Here is a 16699-nt window from a genome sequence, read left to right as displayed (position 1 = left end):
GTAGAAAGGTAAATATATAGTTCTTTCATATCAATGATACAATAACCCAAAATTCAAAAGGATTCATTCTCTAGTATTAAAACAATCCTTTTTAAATATTTAGGCTTTACCAAAACTGTCAGGAGTAGAACAAATGGTCTGTCCTTTAAGACAGCAGTAAGCAGTATTCACCTGAATAAATAGTGTAAGCGTAGACCTGTATGACTGTGTGTGTGCGTTTGTGTACAACAAGCTGTGGGAGGAAAGAGGCAATGAAAAACAGTATATTAAGCACTGAGCAGCATTCACAAGTTATGATCAATTCAATAAAAAACTACTCTAAATCAAACAAGCAAATATTCTCAATGCAAGTAATTTTAAAAGACATATGCTTGAAATCATAAATAAGTATCACTTTGTCTTTTCTAAGAATTTTTATCAAGAACAGTGATCATAATTTAATAAATCCCTATTGTCAGTGTGGGGCATCTGGATGCTACTAGTTTCCACTCATCCTATGTTTCTGCTTCGTTCTTCTCTGTTGAATCTAAGTTGATCCCTTACTGTGACACCTCATAGGAAGGCACAAATGGATTAAGCACTAGAACCTCCCAATTTACTGTATAAATTTCCATTGATCCTGCAAACCTCAAACTATGACTTTGAAATAAATGTCTCCTAAAAGTGTGAATTACTCAACAACGTTAAATTTGCAGTCCCTTTTGGTGAAAAGCATTGTACCCAGCCAGAAGGCCAGACATCTTAGAGAGTTCACAAACCAGGTGGGGAATAAGGCATCATTACAAAGAGATAAATAACAATTTAAGAAATATTATAAAGAGATGCATGATGACTTGCAAACATTTGCTTTGTATTCAGAGAGGATTTCATGGAATGGTAGTATTTGCCTTGGGCATCAGGTGATAGGTTTTTAACATGGGGCAAAAAAGAACTAAAGGATGAAACACATTGGAAAGGTGCAACACACTTGTTAGAGCAGTAAACAGACCACATTAGTTGGAACAGAGACAGTGTGGGTAAGAAGTAGGGGCGAAGGTTGAAAAAGTTGGGGCCAAGTTTACGATGGAGTTCTATACTTTTTCATATATCGAATCTCTCTCTGAAGGATTTGAAAACATTTATCTCCCTTTCATCTTTCCTACTCCTGTTTTCTCATGAAGACTCTAAATACACAGAATAAACATGCATTTGAGAATATCAGTGGTAATCACATTTCATTCCTTTATGTCACAACAAATGCTCTATTAGGTTGGATTAAGGAAAAAAAACCAGGAATGAGGTAATGAAAACAAGAGGAAACCAATGAATGACAATTTGAGTAGAGCGGAACTAGGTACATCATATCAACTGGTCAGTTGGACATCAGCAACTTGAATGTCTGTGTTTTTATAAGATATGAACATCTATGACAGATGTCAAAATACAAGTTCTATTTATAAACACTCTGTGTGTACCCGATTTGGCTGAGATTTTCCTCTTAAAAGGTTTCATTCCCAATAACAAAGTAAACTAGCAAGAAAATAGCAGATGGGACACAAGTGGTTCTTGAATTAAACAGGTTTCATTATCAAATGGGACTACAGGAAAACATAAAAAAACATATCCCACTATTTGCAAAACTTGGGCAATGACTGTTGCATTCTATTTCAGTTTGCGATCTGGCATATCCGGTCAAGTGATAAAATGTTTTTATGGTATTGAACTATAATATAACATGTCCCAAATATTTTATATAAAATAAAGTTCAAAACAATAAAATAAACATAAATAAAAAATATGCAGCAAAAGAGAAACATTTCTTGCTCTCATACTTTTACATGGCACTAGTGCCATCTCTCTCTTTCTAAATTTAATAGAATCTATTACCTAGTTATCACTATCTGAAGTGAAGAGTTTCTATAAATCAGAACTCTATATGACTGTTTATGTATAAGAGAAATGGGGAAAAACAAATGCACAAAAAATTATATGATGTCCTATAACAATAATAGAGAAATGATCATACTTTCTATTTTTATAGAGTATTAAATACATATAAGATTGTCAATGATAAAATGACCTTGACAGATAAGATTCGGTAGAATAAAAGATAAAATAGGGTCTCAGTACACATGGTCCCTTGTTCTGTGAAACATCTTGGTTCTTAACTCTTTTTCTTTTTTTTCTTGGAGAAAGATTCCTGGTGCTCATCTTACTATTGCACAGAAAACTTTTATGAAAAAAAGGCTTTTGTGAGGATGAGACTTCCTCAGGTGATTGAGCATTTAAAGTTACTTCCAAAAACAAAGATGAACCCTCTTTCTGTGTGTGGTGTTGGTATAGTACAGAAGGCAAAGACGATTCACAGTTCAGACAAGTCCAAAAATGAAATATAACAAACCATCTACTTTACACAGAGAGGTATTTGTCCAGAACTAAAATGTTGATTCCTGAACTACAGAAATAGCACTGCTGTCCTCTCCAGAAACCTCTGCAAGAATTTTTAAAATTGTATAAAGATCAACAGAATGTGTCAGTGGGAAAAAGGAAAGTCCTGAAATATAGAACAGATGTGTAGAAGAAAAAGACAGTAGGATACAGACTGGGGAAAGGGAGAAGGAAAGAAAGGAGAGGTAGGGCATGACGGGGTTTAGGACACAGTACCCCAAAATATGGCATCTTCGCATATTGAATATTTCAAGCTGAAAGAATTTAAGAAACAGTATGTGCAGGAAGGAATTTGTGACTTCCTGAAATAGGTCATAAAACCTAATGTGAAAGGTGTCTTCCTTATACCCAGAGGAAAGGAGCATTCTTATCTCCTAAGATTCAGGAACAAAGGTAGGAATCTGAACAAACAGGCCTTGCCAAGGTTTCCCCAGTATACTACTTTGTCCTATCATATCTTTACATGACTTTCCACTCTTTATCAAGTCCAGCCAAAAAAACACTCAGGTTTAACCATTTCTTTGTGTTCTTTGTGTGGCTCCTAAGTCATGTAAAATTTACATTAAATGTATATGCTTTCCTCATGTTAATCTGTCTTTTGTTACAGGGGTCCCAGTCAACAATTTAGAAATGTAGAAAAAAGAGATATTTCTATCTGTAAGTGGAAGGGGAAGGGTTAGAAGAAAAAATAAATAAAAAGTTGAAAATAGTAGAGAGAAATGGGAAATATATAGAACTCAGAGTTTTAATGGGTTTCAACAAATGGAGTGATACTAATGAAAAATTATGAATGTTTTAATGTAAGAGAAGGAAAAACTTTTCAAATAATTTAAAAATTCTCCCTTAAGAGATTGTACTAACTTTCTGCTGACATTAAGGAAGAAGTCCCTATAAGTAATGACCAGCTTTTAAAAGTTTTGGAAAGTTATCTTTTAAACCAAATTTATTTTGGACAATTCTTTTCCACTATGTCAGAGATAAATTCATTATTTCCTTAAGAAAAAATGACATTTAAAATTACTTTCATAATATATTACGAAACAGGTAGCACCTTATAGTAACACCAATGAAATATTACCTGTATACACAAAATGTGATACTATTTTCAAGCCAGAGTTGATGTTGACTTTTATTTGTATGGCATTTTTCTCATTTAATGGAATTAGACTATTAATAAAAATGTAAGAGCTGATAGTGGATAAAACAGCAGAAAAATTACTGCCAGTACTGAAGTTATTGAAGACATGAATTCCAAGATAAATGTTCCTAGCTTGCACATATAAGGACTCTAAAAAAAAAACCCAGCAAAGTAACTCAAAACCCAAGCTCTACTCTCAAACTTGTATCTCAGTTCTTTCATATATTAATCAATTTTGAAAATGAGTATTTACTATTCATAAGCCTCTTTGCCATGCATTATAGGTATACAAAAAATGTCGATGTTCTTTACCTTCAGTGGGGGACGGTAACATATAAGCAGGAACTACTAACAGGATTTCAGCAATATAGCTGAGAAGAAATTAGAAAATGCTGTGTGAAAACGAAGGAAGAAATTATCATTTTATTCTAAGGGGGAAAAATTTCAAAAGTTTTTGTTTACAGAAAACTGAATGGACAGACAAGAGTTGAAGTGCATGTAAGGCTGGAACTGAGGAAGGTGGACAGCCTAAGCAAAGGCTTACACACATGGAAATATGTGAAATCTCATGTGACTAAAGCAAAGTGATTGTGGAAGGATGTAATAAAACTATGAATCTGGGAAAATAAATCAGGGAAGACTGAAGAGGGCTTTGAATGATGTGCGAAATGTGTACTTTGATTTGGATGGCATGGAAGAGACACAAACATGTTTTAGTATGGAAATTATAACTCCACTCATGATTTAGAAAGATAAGTCTAACAGGGAAAACTATAAGTAGGTTACTACCACAGTCTAGGGGGGCTAAATTCACAGCAGTTGTAGTTAGAATGAAAATCACTACTACTATCTAAATTCCACATGGTGCTTAAAATGTGACTGTTTCACTGCTTTACAAATGTTAATCATTTTAATCTCACAACAACCTACGAGATAAATATAATAATTTGCTCAATTTTATAGTGAAAGAAACTGTGACAAAGAGAGGTTATGGACTATTGTCCCATACCCAACATAACGGGTGGTGTTTGAATCTGAAGTCAGGCATCCTAGCTCAGAATCCTTACTCTTAATTCCTGTACAGGACTGCAGATATGTAGATCACAGAAGAATTATAAATGCAGAATCAAAATTATTTGGTAAACTAGGAGTGGTGAAGGTCAGTAGTAAAGATAAATCTTAGATTAATTACAGGATCATCAATCTGAGATTGGTAACACTAGAGAAAGAGCTAGTTTACAATGGAGGGGAGAAAAATAAAGTTGGTTCTGTAGTTGTAGTTAAATATGAGAGAGGCATAATCTCTCTCTGTTTTAAAGCTTTGACCTAAAATTTCAGAGATTTCAGTCAGTGATAAGAGAGTCCTGGAATTAAAATGTTAATTAGTGCCACTACAAAGAAATGCCAAGACTATGAGAAAGTCAAAAATCACTGCAGGGAGATGACCGGGGGATGTGCTTTAAGAGATAGAATAGAATCACGCTGACTTGGCCAAAGAAGCAGAGATTGCATCCATGTTGATCCATAGAGAAAATCTGTCATTGACAGCTTTCTATTGCTCATCTCCAGTCCTTGTGATATACAGTTATGTTTTCTTTCCTTGAGTTACTTAAAATTGACTGGTGTCCTTTTAATAAACCTCTTTTTACTTGAGCTGGTCTTGCCAGGTATCTGTTCTTTGCCTTCAGATGGGCATTGACAAAAACATAACCCGAAGCAGAGAAAAAAATCCCCCCAAAAGGGAACAATCTCTGATGCAAATGCCATAGAAACTGAGTTGGAAGAGGATTGATTTGACATTTTATCCTATACTAAAGCCTTTCTCAACTTTTAAAAGACTATTAGGGTAGCAATATTCTTCTTTCATGAGATTATGGATTCATTTTCAAGATCAGATTTAAAAAATTATTCCGGAAGGAAATTTTTACACTTAATTGGATCAAACACTCATATCGAAAGCATCACTTTCAACATATAACTCTGCAGTGTTGGTAAATATAGTATCAAGAAGAAGACTAAGTGATGCTACAATGTTATATAGGAGGAAAAAGTCAGGAAACAATTTTTTCTTCTGTTCTCTGTTACAACTCTTTTTATCTCATCTGATTATCTTTTTCCATTTTTAAATGTTATTATATCTATCATTAAATTCTTCTTTCCTTTCCTTGCCCTAGAGTGGGGTAAAAAGCAAATACTGTAAACCGAAATTCATGGATTTTTCTAAGAATCTTATATAATTGCTCTTCCACACAAACCCTTTACTGAAATCGCAAGAAGGCCTAGTTTGAGAAATCAAGATCAATTTATTTACTGTGTTCACTTCCAAATATAGGTATTAATGAATCGTAAAAGTCCACAATGATGATAAAGTAAAAAAAAAAAAAAAAAAAGATGATCAGCAAGGGATATGCACAATTCCCAAACTAGATTCTAGACTAGATAATAGCACTGATTTAAAAAAAAAAATGTTTAAATGTGTTTAAAGACATTATAGCCACAGATGTCTAACCCAAATCACTTGTGTAGAATTTTAGTTGTCTAAACATGGAAATTTTTAAAAGTCCAATGTAATTTCAGGAAATCTTAGAATAATTTAAATTAATTAACTTAAATGATATAGACTACGCAGAAGAAATGAAAAGAAATTGTCATGTTCTATGGTATCTTGAGAAAGACAGTGGGAATAAAACATGATTTGGAGTACAATAAGGGAGATATTAAACAGCACTGAATATAAATGCCTCAAGATAACTAGGTAGGACTATCTGGTGGGCATTTGCCACTCTTTTCCCTTCATATCCCTATACTCTTATTTCTTCTTTCAAATATCATTTGTTGTTTGACAATAAGTGATCTTGAATTATTAAAGAAAATCAGAGGGCTGTGTTAGTAAGCTCTGATTTTCATAAGCAAAATAATTATGTCCACTAATCAACTGAAGCTAAAGTTTAAAAATATTAGCAATGTTTCTAGTTTCTTTTTTGAAATTAAAATAACTTAAAAATGTTAAAACTAAATATACTTTCACATTCCTTACTTAGCCAACACCTAGTGGATGAAATATTAAAGCAAATGGAAAGGTTGCTACAACTGGGAAAACTGACATAGGAAATAGCCTAGATTTTTGTGATTTCTGAATACCTAAGACTTTTTCAAGAGTACTAACCTAGAAGTCAATTTTTGTTGCAAAGTTCTTCATGTCTTCACAGTAAAATTGAAACAGGAAAGAAACATCACAAAGATTAGAGAAGGAAAAACTCACCAGGAAGCTGACAGTTGTAGATGGTACTTTAGAGATCATACACTGACAGACAGAAAACTATGTCCCAGCACTGTGTAGGTTTCTGTAGTATCAATTTAGAAATCAGAAAACAAGAATGCTTGAAATGAACCAAATGAAGACTAAAATGTAACTGTCTGACTTTTATACAACCAAAACCACTAGGAATATTTTATTAAAGATCCAATAGATGCTTGCATTATTACGCTGACTGGAATTAAATATGGAAGAGAGGAAGACTGGTAAATAGGAGATACAAATCATACTATTCCTATTAGATATAACTTAGCTATAATTCAGTAAAGGTATGTGAAATAGGATTGAATTTAAACACAGAACTATATAAAGTCATAAAGTTATGCTTACATCAGTTATTACTTGTAGTTATTCCATAAATGGGTATTCTTAGTATCTAACTTTGTTACATTTTACAACGCGAGTATACGAACCCCTTTAATTTAAAACAAACAAACAAACATTTGAAATGGGCAGACATTTATCCCTGAAAAAATAACACATACATAAAATTTATTTTTCTATGACTGCACTGAAGTCTACCTAAAAATATGCTACTATCTATTCACCTTTACATACTTGACCAGGATTAAAAAGTAGATTATACTTAAGAAGTTGAATTATGTTAATATTGAGGCTCTTTTAAAATGAGGATTTGTAACAAAATGTTCACTCTTTTTTTCACTTTATAATTCTATGGTACAAACTGTATTTGTTAATATTCATATAGAACCTGCATTTATCATGATTTAAGAACTAGAAGTCATATAAGGTTGCTTTCTACACATTAAAATGTCAAATTCTTTATTTAATCATACAAACAATATGGAAATATTTTTTTCTTTTTCTTTTCTAAAGTATAGTTGATTTACAATATTATATTAGTTTCAGGTGTACAGCACTGTGATTCAGTATTTTTATAGTTTATATTCTATTTAAAGCTATTAAAAAATAATGGCTATAATTCCCTGTACTGTACAATATGTCTTTGTTGCTTATCTATTTTATACATAGTAATTTGTATCTCTTAGTCCCATGCACCTAATTTGCTCCTCCCCCATCCCTTTTCCCACTGGTAACTACTAGCTTGTTTTCTATATCTCTGAGTCTGTTTCTGTTTTGATATATATATGTATTCAATTGTATCTTTTTTTGAATTCCACAGATAAATGATATCATACAGTATTTGTCTTTCTCTGTCTGAATTATTTCACTAAGCATAATACTCTAAGTCCATCCATGTTGTTGCAAATGCAGAACTTCATTCTTTTTTATGGTTCAGTAATATTCCATTATATAAAAGAGGATTGCTTTTTTTACTTTCATTTTATAATACTTCATTATTAGTGTATAGAAAAGCAACATATTTCTGTATATTAATCCTATATCCTGCAACTTTGTTGAATTTATTCATTAGTTCTAATAGTTTCTGGGTGGAGACTTCAGGATGTTCTATATAAAGTGTCATGTCATCTGCAAATAATGACAGTTTTATTTCTTCTTTTCAAATTTGGATGCCTTTATTTCTTTTTCTTGTCTGACTGATGTACATAGGACTTCCAATACTATGTTAAATAGAAGAGGTGAGAGTGGGCACCCTTGTCTTATTCCTTAGTTTAGAGGAAAGGCTTTTAGCATTTCACCATTAAATAAGATATTGGCTGTGGGTTTGTCATAAACGGACTTTATTTTGTGGAGATATGTCCCTTCTATACCAACTTTGATGACAGTTTTTATTATGAATGCATGTTGTATTTTGTTCCACGATTTTTCTGCATCTATTTGAGATGATCATTTGATTTTTATGCTTCCTTTTGTTAATATGGTGTATCACATTGATTAATTTGCAAATATTGAACCAACCTTGGGTTGCTGGAATAAATCCAACGTGATCTTGGTGTATGACCTTTTTTTTACATTGTTGCATTGAGTTTGCTAATATTTTGTTGACGATTTTTACATCTATATTCATCAAAGTTATTGGCCTCTAATTTTCTTTTTTTTGTAGTGCCTTTGTCTGGTTTTGGTATCAGTGTAATGGTGGCCTTGTAGAAAGAATATGAGAGTGTTGTGTCCTCTTTAATTTTTGGAATAGTTTGAGAAGGATAGATATTAGTTCTTTTTTATATGTTTGGTAGAATTCCTCTTTGAAGCCATCCAGTCCTGGACTTCTGTTTGCTTTTATTACAAATTCATTTTCACTACTAGTTATCAGTCTGTTCAAATTGTCTGCCTCTTCTTGATTCAGTCTTGGTAGGTTGTATGTTTCTAGAAATTGGTCCATTTCTTCTAGGTTGTCCAACTTGTCGGAATATAACTGTTCAGAGTATTCCCTTATGATTTTTTTGCATCTCTGTGGTATTGATTGTTATTTCTCCTCTTTCATTTATTTTATTTATTTGGGTCCTCTCTCTTTTCTTCTTGGTAAGCCTGGCTAAAGGTTTAGCAATTTTGTTTATGTTTTCAAAATCCAACTCTTGGTTTCACTGATCTTTTCTGTTGTTTTTTAATCTCTATTTTATTTATTTCCTGTCTGATCTTTAGTATTTCCTTCCTTCTACTGATTTTGGGCTTTGCTTTTCTTTTTTCTACTTCTTTTAAATAGTAGGTTACGTTGTTTATTTGAGACTTTTCTTGTTTCTTGAGGAAGGGCTGTGTAGCTATAAACTTCCCTCATAGAACTGTTTTTGCTACACCACATAGATTTTGGAGTGTTATGTTTCCATTTTCATTTGTCTCAAGGTATTTTCTGATTTCCTCTTTGATTTCTTCATTGACCCACTGATGTGTTAGTAGCATGTGTTTATTCTTTTCACATTTTTCTTGTCATAATTGATTTCTAGTTTCATACAGTTGTGATCAGAAAAAAGGCTTGATGTAATTTCTCTCCTCTTAAATTTGTTGAGACTTGTTTTGTGGCCTAGCATGCGACCGATCCTGGAGATCATTTCATGTGCACCAGAAAAGAATGTGTATTCTGCTGTTTTTGGATGTAGTCATCTAAGTTCAAACTCTTTCTAAAAGATCTACATTTTTTACTCCCCTAACCCACATTTTGTGTTTGCAACATCATATTTTACATCTTCATGCTTATCTCTTAACTGTTTATTGTAGTTATATATGCTCTTACAATTTTTTGTCTTTTAATCTTCATACTGGCTTATTTAAGTGCTTGCTCCTCAGTCCTTACTATATGTTTTCCTTTCCTAGCTGAATTTTCCCTTTTCTATAGATTCTTACTTCTTTTAGACTTAGAGAATATCTTTTACCATTTCTCTTAAGGTATGTTTAGTGTTGATTAATTCTTTTAGTTTTTGCTTGTCTGAGAAGTCTTTTATCTTGCTTTCTATTCTAAATGATAATCTTATTGGGTAGAGTATTCCTAGGTTGCAGGGTTTTCCCTCTCAGCACTTTGAATATATCATGCCACTCCCATTCTGGCCTGCAAAGTTTCTGCAGAGAAATCTGGTGATAGCCTTATGAGAATTCTCTTATATATGACTCTGTTCTTCTCTTGGTGCCTTTAAGAATTCTCTCTTTAAATTTTACCATTTTAATTATGATATGTTTTGGTGTTGATATGTTTGGGTTCATCTTGTTTGGAAACCTCAGTGCTTCCTGTACCTGGATATATGTTTCTTTCTTCAAGTCTGAGAAGTTTTCAGCCATAATTTCCTCAAATACATTTTTGACCCCCTTCTCTGTTTCTTCTTCTGGGACCTTTAAAATGTGAATGTTGTAATGCTTAATATTATCTCAGAGATCTTTTAAACTGTTTTTATTTTTTTTAATCTGTTTTTCTTTTTGCTTTTCTGATTGGGTGATTTCCATTATTCTATCTTCCAGATCACTTATGCATTCTTCTGTATTACTTAGTCTGCTATTCATTCTTTCTAGTGTGTTTTTTATTTCAACTAGTGAATTCTTTATATCTGATTGGATCTTTTTTATATTTTCTAGTTCCTTGTTAACACGTTCACTGTGTACATCAATTATTTTCCCTAATTCAGTTAACATTTTTATTACCAATGGTTTGAATTATTTATCTGGTAAGTTGTTTACTTCTATTTCATTATTTATTTTTTAGGGTTTTTCTCTTGCTTTCAATTGAGAGTAGTTCCTCTGCCTTTTCATTTTGCTTAACTTTCTCTGTTCTATGAATTTAGGTGAAATAGGGTCCTATTAAGGTCTTGAAGGGGTGATCTTATGTCGAAGTGCTCCCAAATATACTACATGCGACTAATGCCTTTGGTGAGAGAGCTGGATTTGACATGGACACAAGTCATGTCTTTCCTCATGGTATGCTGGCAGCTATCACCTTGGCAGGTAATGAAGCTAGAGATGGAGGGGCTAGAGCTGGCATAGGTTGTGAGACAGGGCTTCCCCTTTGCTCAGTAACCATCACTGCCTTATCAGGAGCAAGGTCTGACACTGAGTTGCTGGAGCAGAAGCCTTGAGGATCAGGCCTGAGCTGGCTCTATTCCCTTTGAGTGTGTTTTCCCTTTCCTGGCAGCAGGACCTTTGTCTCAGAGTGGGGTAGGGCTGAAGCAAGCGGTGCCCACGTGGGGCCCATGTGGTCTCTTGGCTGGTTTCAGCCATAGACAGAGGTCCGATGAGCTGCCTGTGCACACACCCGTGGCTCCATTCAGATGCAGCTTCAGTTGCATCCCCTTTGTTCCTCACAGCTGATCACTGCCCCCAGCCTCCACTACCCCTGCCCTGTTGTGGAATCACTACACAGTGCAGGCAGGGCCCACATGGCCTCTTACCATATCTTGGGGGTTGAGCTGTGGTACAGCAGCCACCTTCAGAGATCTGGGCTGCTTCTGAGGCACCACGTGAGTAAGTGCAAACAACAGCTGCCGCCCCCTCACCCAGGCTCCACACCAAGACCAGGTCATCTCTGCATCCCATGGTCAAGCCTTTTCCCTGGTTGTGGCTGCTCCATTTCCAGTGCCAACCTGTGGCATGGAGTGACCAGGGCTGAAACATGTGCTTCGCTTGGGCTGGGGCTCATGGTGAGGAAACTGCAGGAAATCTGGCAGCTACTAGGACAGAACTCTCTCTGCCCTGCCTCACAAGAGGAGTCCAGGCTTCCCACAACCCTTCTGTTAGCAGTCCTCCAACTTGCCAAGGGGGCTCGTCTCCCCTCTGTAGGATCCCAGGACTGGGACACCAAATCTGTGGCTGGAACCACTCTCTCCCCAGGGAGGGTCTCCACCCATGTAACCTCCCTTTTGCTCTAAGTCCCCTCCCAGGGACACAGGTTCCAAACTGATCTCTTTCCTTCCCTTCTTAGCCGATTCTGTGTATATCTTTCTTACAGTCTTGATTGTACAGAAGTCCCTCTGCCAGTTTCCAGTTCATTTTCAGTGAGAATTGTCCCACATGTAGATGTATTCTGATGTGCTCGTTGGGGGAATGGTGAGCTCCACGTCCTCTTACTCCACCATCATGATCTGAACCCCCCAACTCCGGAAATATTTTAAATATAAGCTATGAGTTTCTCAATGAAACATATGTTTTGTCTTCCTGGAGTGTTCTCTGCCCTTCCGCTCCCCAACTCTATGTCTCTACATATCTTGCATTGCCAAGACCGATATTCTCTAGAAACTCTCCCTGACCATTCCATTCCACAAATCACTTCCTTCTATAAAATTTGCTGTATATAATTCAATATTTGTCATTATACTATCTTTACAAAAAGTGGTCTATTGGGCCTGTTAGGAAAAAGTGCTGAAATTATCAGGGTCTACAAGCTGGTTCAGAGTTTAGGGTAATAATAAATTACACATAAATACATTCCTCAAGAATTGTTGTCTAGCATGGAGAGAAAAATAAATACTTGGGAGCAGTACTCCTAAAGGGACAAAGCCTATGTACATGTCTGTTGCTACTGAGGGGCATATTGTTATATTTGGTAATGATATTCAATAGAGTAAAAATGAAATGGATGAGAAATCATGAGTGTATACTCTCGGCAGTTGCTGGGACATAATTGCTCAGCACTCCCTACTCCTTTTTTTTTTCTAAAGAAATGTGTTAGTTTCCTACTGTGACTGTGCTGAAACAAATTTCACAAATTTAGTGCCTTAAAAGAACACAAATTCATTCTGTTATACTTCTATAGGTCAGAATTCCAAAATGGTCTTATGGTGCTAAAATCAAGGTGCCCAAAGGGCTGCATTTCTTTTGGAGGTTCTAGGACAGAATTTGTTCCTTGCCTTTGACAACTTATAAAGGCATCTCACATTCCTTGGTTCACAGCCCTTTCCATCTTCTAAACAAGTACTCCAATCTCTGCTTCCATTACCCCATCTCTTTCTCTGATTCTGCCTCTCTTGCCTCCCTCTTTCACTTATAAGAACCCTGTGGTTACACTGGGCACACCCAGTTAAACCGGGATAATCTCCCCATTTTAATATCTTTACATTACATCTGTAAAGTCACTTTTGCCCTTTAAGGTAATATATTTGTAGGTTTCAGAGATTAAGAAATGGATATATTTGGGAGCCATTATTCTGCCTAACACATGAACCTTCCTTCATTTGAAATTAGTCCAATGCTAGGACTTTTTCTTTACAAAGTATTTATTTCTAACTTTTAAATTTATAAATACTGTTCTCTCTCCAACTGATTTCAAGATTCAAACTGATATAGCTTCACTAATTGTTGGCTGAGAAAAAAGTATCATCAAGTGAGCTAATCAACAGACATTGGAATTCATCTGAAAGGTGGTTAACGACATAAAATAAGAAAAGGAGACCAGTGGGTTTTTTCCAAATACAATTCTCCAGGAAAATTGAAAAAATGGATCAAGAGAGTTTGAGTAGCACTTATATCAGTTGGAAGCAACATAAATTCTAAGTTCAAAGAGTATAGTTATGTTCATTACATAACGTTCCCAACTAGATTATAAATCTGTGGGTGGAAGAGGTTATTATAATTTTTTAAATTTCCTATTATAAGACAATATATACTGTTTTAAGGAACATGAACATGAGATTAACATTAAATAGGATTAATGTTAAATTACATTAATTATATGTTAAAATGTTCAACATTACCATTCTAAATGTGTAAATGAAATATAACCACTAATGTGCAATAATTCATGGTTAAAATAAATGTATTGTGAAACATGAATGGGGAAAAAATCTAGGATATTCTAAATAAAATGGCCCATTTTTTACTCATATTCTTGATTCCAACATTCCAACACGAATGTCAAATTTTTTAAAAGAATTTCATCAAGTAAAGAAAAATAAACTGCTATACATTTAACTTTTCAAATATTATCTGAATTAAGACAGTCAAGTACTTTAAAGCCCATCTAATTTATTTTTAAGTGTAAAGTTAACATAATTTATAATTTCTATGATTTTTAACTTCTATGGGTTGCTATGAATATCTAAGGACAAATTACAAAGAAAGTCAGTTTCTTTCATATTTCTATGAAAAGAAAAACTCTCAACCAAATGTATTCAATGCCTCTCATTACCAGTAAAATAAATCACTTGCTCAGTTTAAACATCTAAAGACTTGTGTGATCTGTCCCAAATTGTCTTTCTAGTCTCTTGTCACTCCATCCTCTCCATGGCTCCTAACCACCAACCAAACCAGAGCAATTTAAACTCCCTGAGTATGTTCCATGCTTCTTGCTTCTGCATTTTTGCTCACCTGTTGCCCTTTCCCTCTCCCTCAAATCATTTAATCTCTAAACCCTGAATTTAAAATAGTATTTTGAAAAGGGGGTTGGAGTCACATAGAGCTGGTGCTACAGGTATCAGTGACTCAAAATGTCTTCATCTTGAAAATGTGGATATGGATACATAATCATAAAGTGCTTTGTAAAATAAATATTGGAATGTAGGCAAAAATCTAATAATTGTTCCTGGTACAAAGTAGTTCCTGTTATAAATGATAGTTCCTCTTCTCTCCTCCATCAGTCACCTGCCCCGGTCCCAGTCAGAATTCATATTGTTTTTCTATTTATGTTCACATAGCAATGTGTACAAATTTGTACAAATATCACTAGTCTACCATTAATGTGACACATACAACACATACACATACATACACACCTTAAATATATAGTTAGTTGTGTGATGTGTGTGTGTCTGTATGTGTATCCTTACAAGGTATTGAGTTTCTTGAGGACATGATGGCATCTTGTGGAACATTTTATACCCATTTCGCCCAGCACTATTCCCTACAAGTGGTGGTAATAAAATAAATGTTATGATTGTTTGTTGAGTCAAATGGAATCATAGGAGATACTGATTAGATTAATAATTTAAGAGTAAATTTTTCAGAACCTTGAATAGCAAGATGAATGATTTATTTGGATCTGAGGTCACAGATTAAAGGGACTCATTTTAGGTTATTTTGAAGGAGAGTAGCTTGGAGAAGTCACACTTTATACAGATTAATCTGGCCAAGGGTACAGAAATACTGAAACGGGAAATTCTAGTGGATAGCTAAACCAAAGGATATTAGTAATGGGATGGAGAATTTCCTGGAAGGCACTTGACCAAAACAGCAATATACATACATATTATGTAGGGATCAAAATTCAGTTCACTTATTTTGTGTGTTATAGGTCACATAAAGTGATAGGCTTCCTATTCCTGGAGGGGTTTTTTATTTGTTTGTTTCTGTTTTAATTTGTTTGTTTTTAATAGCAAGTCATTTAACGTCAATTCATATTGAGATTTATTCAGTTAGCAAAGAAATCCAGAAACAATTTACAACTCCATTTTGTAAAGTGAAATGCTTTTATTTCTATACTGACTTTTTCTTGTGTTTGGATGGCCTATGACTTCACATTTAATAAATAAGTGATAAATTCTGATGACTAAATATCTGTGTTTATAAATAGAGATTAAGCTTTAGTTAGAAAGAAACTCAGCTAAAATTTTTGATAACTAAGTTATGTTATTGGATAAGTAGATAATTGAGGCTATTATTTAAAATATTTGGAGTCTGAATTTTCTTATAGAAAGAAAATAAAGTTTTATTTACCAAAGACAATGCTAATTTATTTCACTCTTCCTTCAATGGGTCAGAAAAACTCCAAGTTTCAGTTATAATCAACATTTTCACCGAAGACTCTGAGAAATCCAACGAACTTGCAACTTCATTGACTCTCTAGAATCAATACTCAGTGATCCCAGACAGGAGCAACCAAATTATTTCACTGGAGCTGAACCCATTTTATGGTAGGTAGAATTGATTTTCAACCTGAGTCTTTTTTTAGCTTAACCAGTATGGATTAACTGCTTTAGCAACTGCATCAAAAGACAGGCCATTTGAGTCAATCTACTTGTTTTCATAAATTGCTTTGTGATTACAAAAATTAGGTTTGTTCAACCACATCTATGATAACTAATTTTTTTTTTCATTTTAGCTTAAAAGTAAAGAAATGCATTCTAGGTATCATATGTTCTAATTTTTTATTATTATACTCTGTACATTATGATGCATATATCAGTGTAACAAAAGATATTTTAAGAAATTTTCCATTTCTTTTATGCCAATTAAGAAAGCACCCATTCTGGGCTTCCCTGGTGGCCCCGTGGTTAAGAATCTGCCTGCCAATGCAGGGGACACGGGTTCAATCCCTGGCCAGGGAAGATCCCACATGTCGCAGAGCAACTAAGCCTGTGCACCACTACTACTGAAACCTGCACTCTAGAGCCCGCGAGCCACAACTACTGAGCCCGCGCACCTAGAGCCCATGCTCCGCAATAAGAGAAGCCACCGCAACAAAGAATAAGAAGAATAATGAAGAATAAAAAGCCTGTGCACTGCAATGAAAAGTAGTCCCCACTCACCAC

General features: G+C 34.5%; 1 protein-coding gene across 1 annotated transcript in view; it reads right to left on the bottom strand.

Moving 5' to 3' along the window:
- Positions 1-16699, bottom strand: part of GRID2 (glutamate ionotropic receptor delta type subunit 2) — a 1394429-nt gene that overhangs the window by 991765 nt on the left and 385965 nt on the right. The window lies entirely within an intron of this gene.

This window comes from Balaenoptera musculus, chromosome 5 (assembly GCF_009873245.2).
Source record: "Balaenoptera musculus isolate JJ_BM4_2016_0621 chromosome 5, mBalMus1.pri.v3, whole genome shotgun sequence".
In the NCBI taxonomy this organism is placed as follows: domain Eukaryota; kingdom Metazoa; phylum Chordata; class Mammalia; order Artiodactyla; family Balaenopteridae; genus Balaenoptera; species Balaenoptera musculus.
The sequence above is the reverse complement of the archived record's forward strand: the minus strand, read 5'-3'. Positions and strand labels throughout refer to the sequence as shown.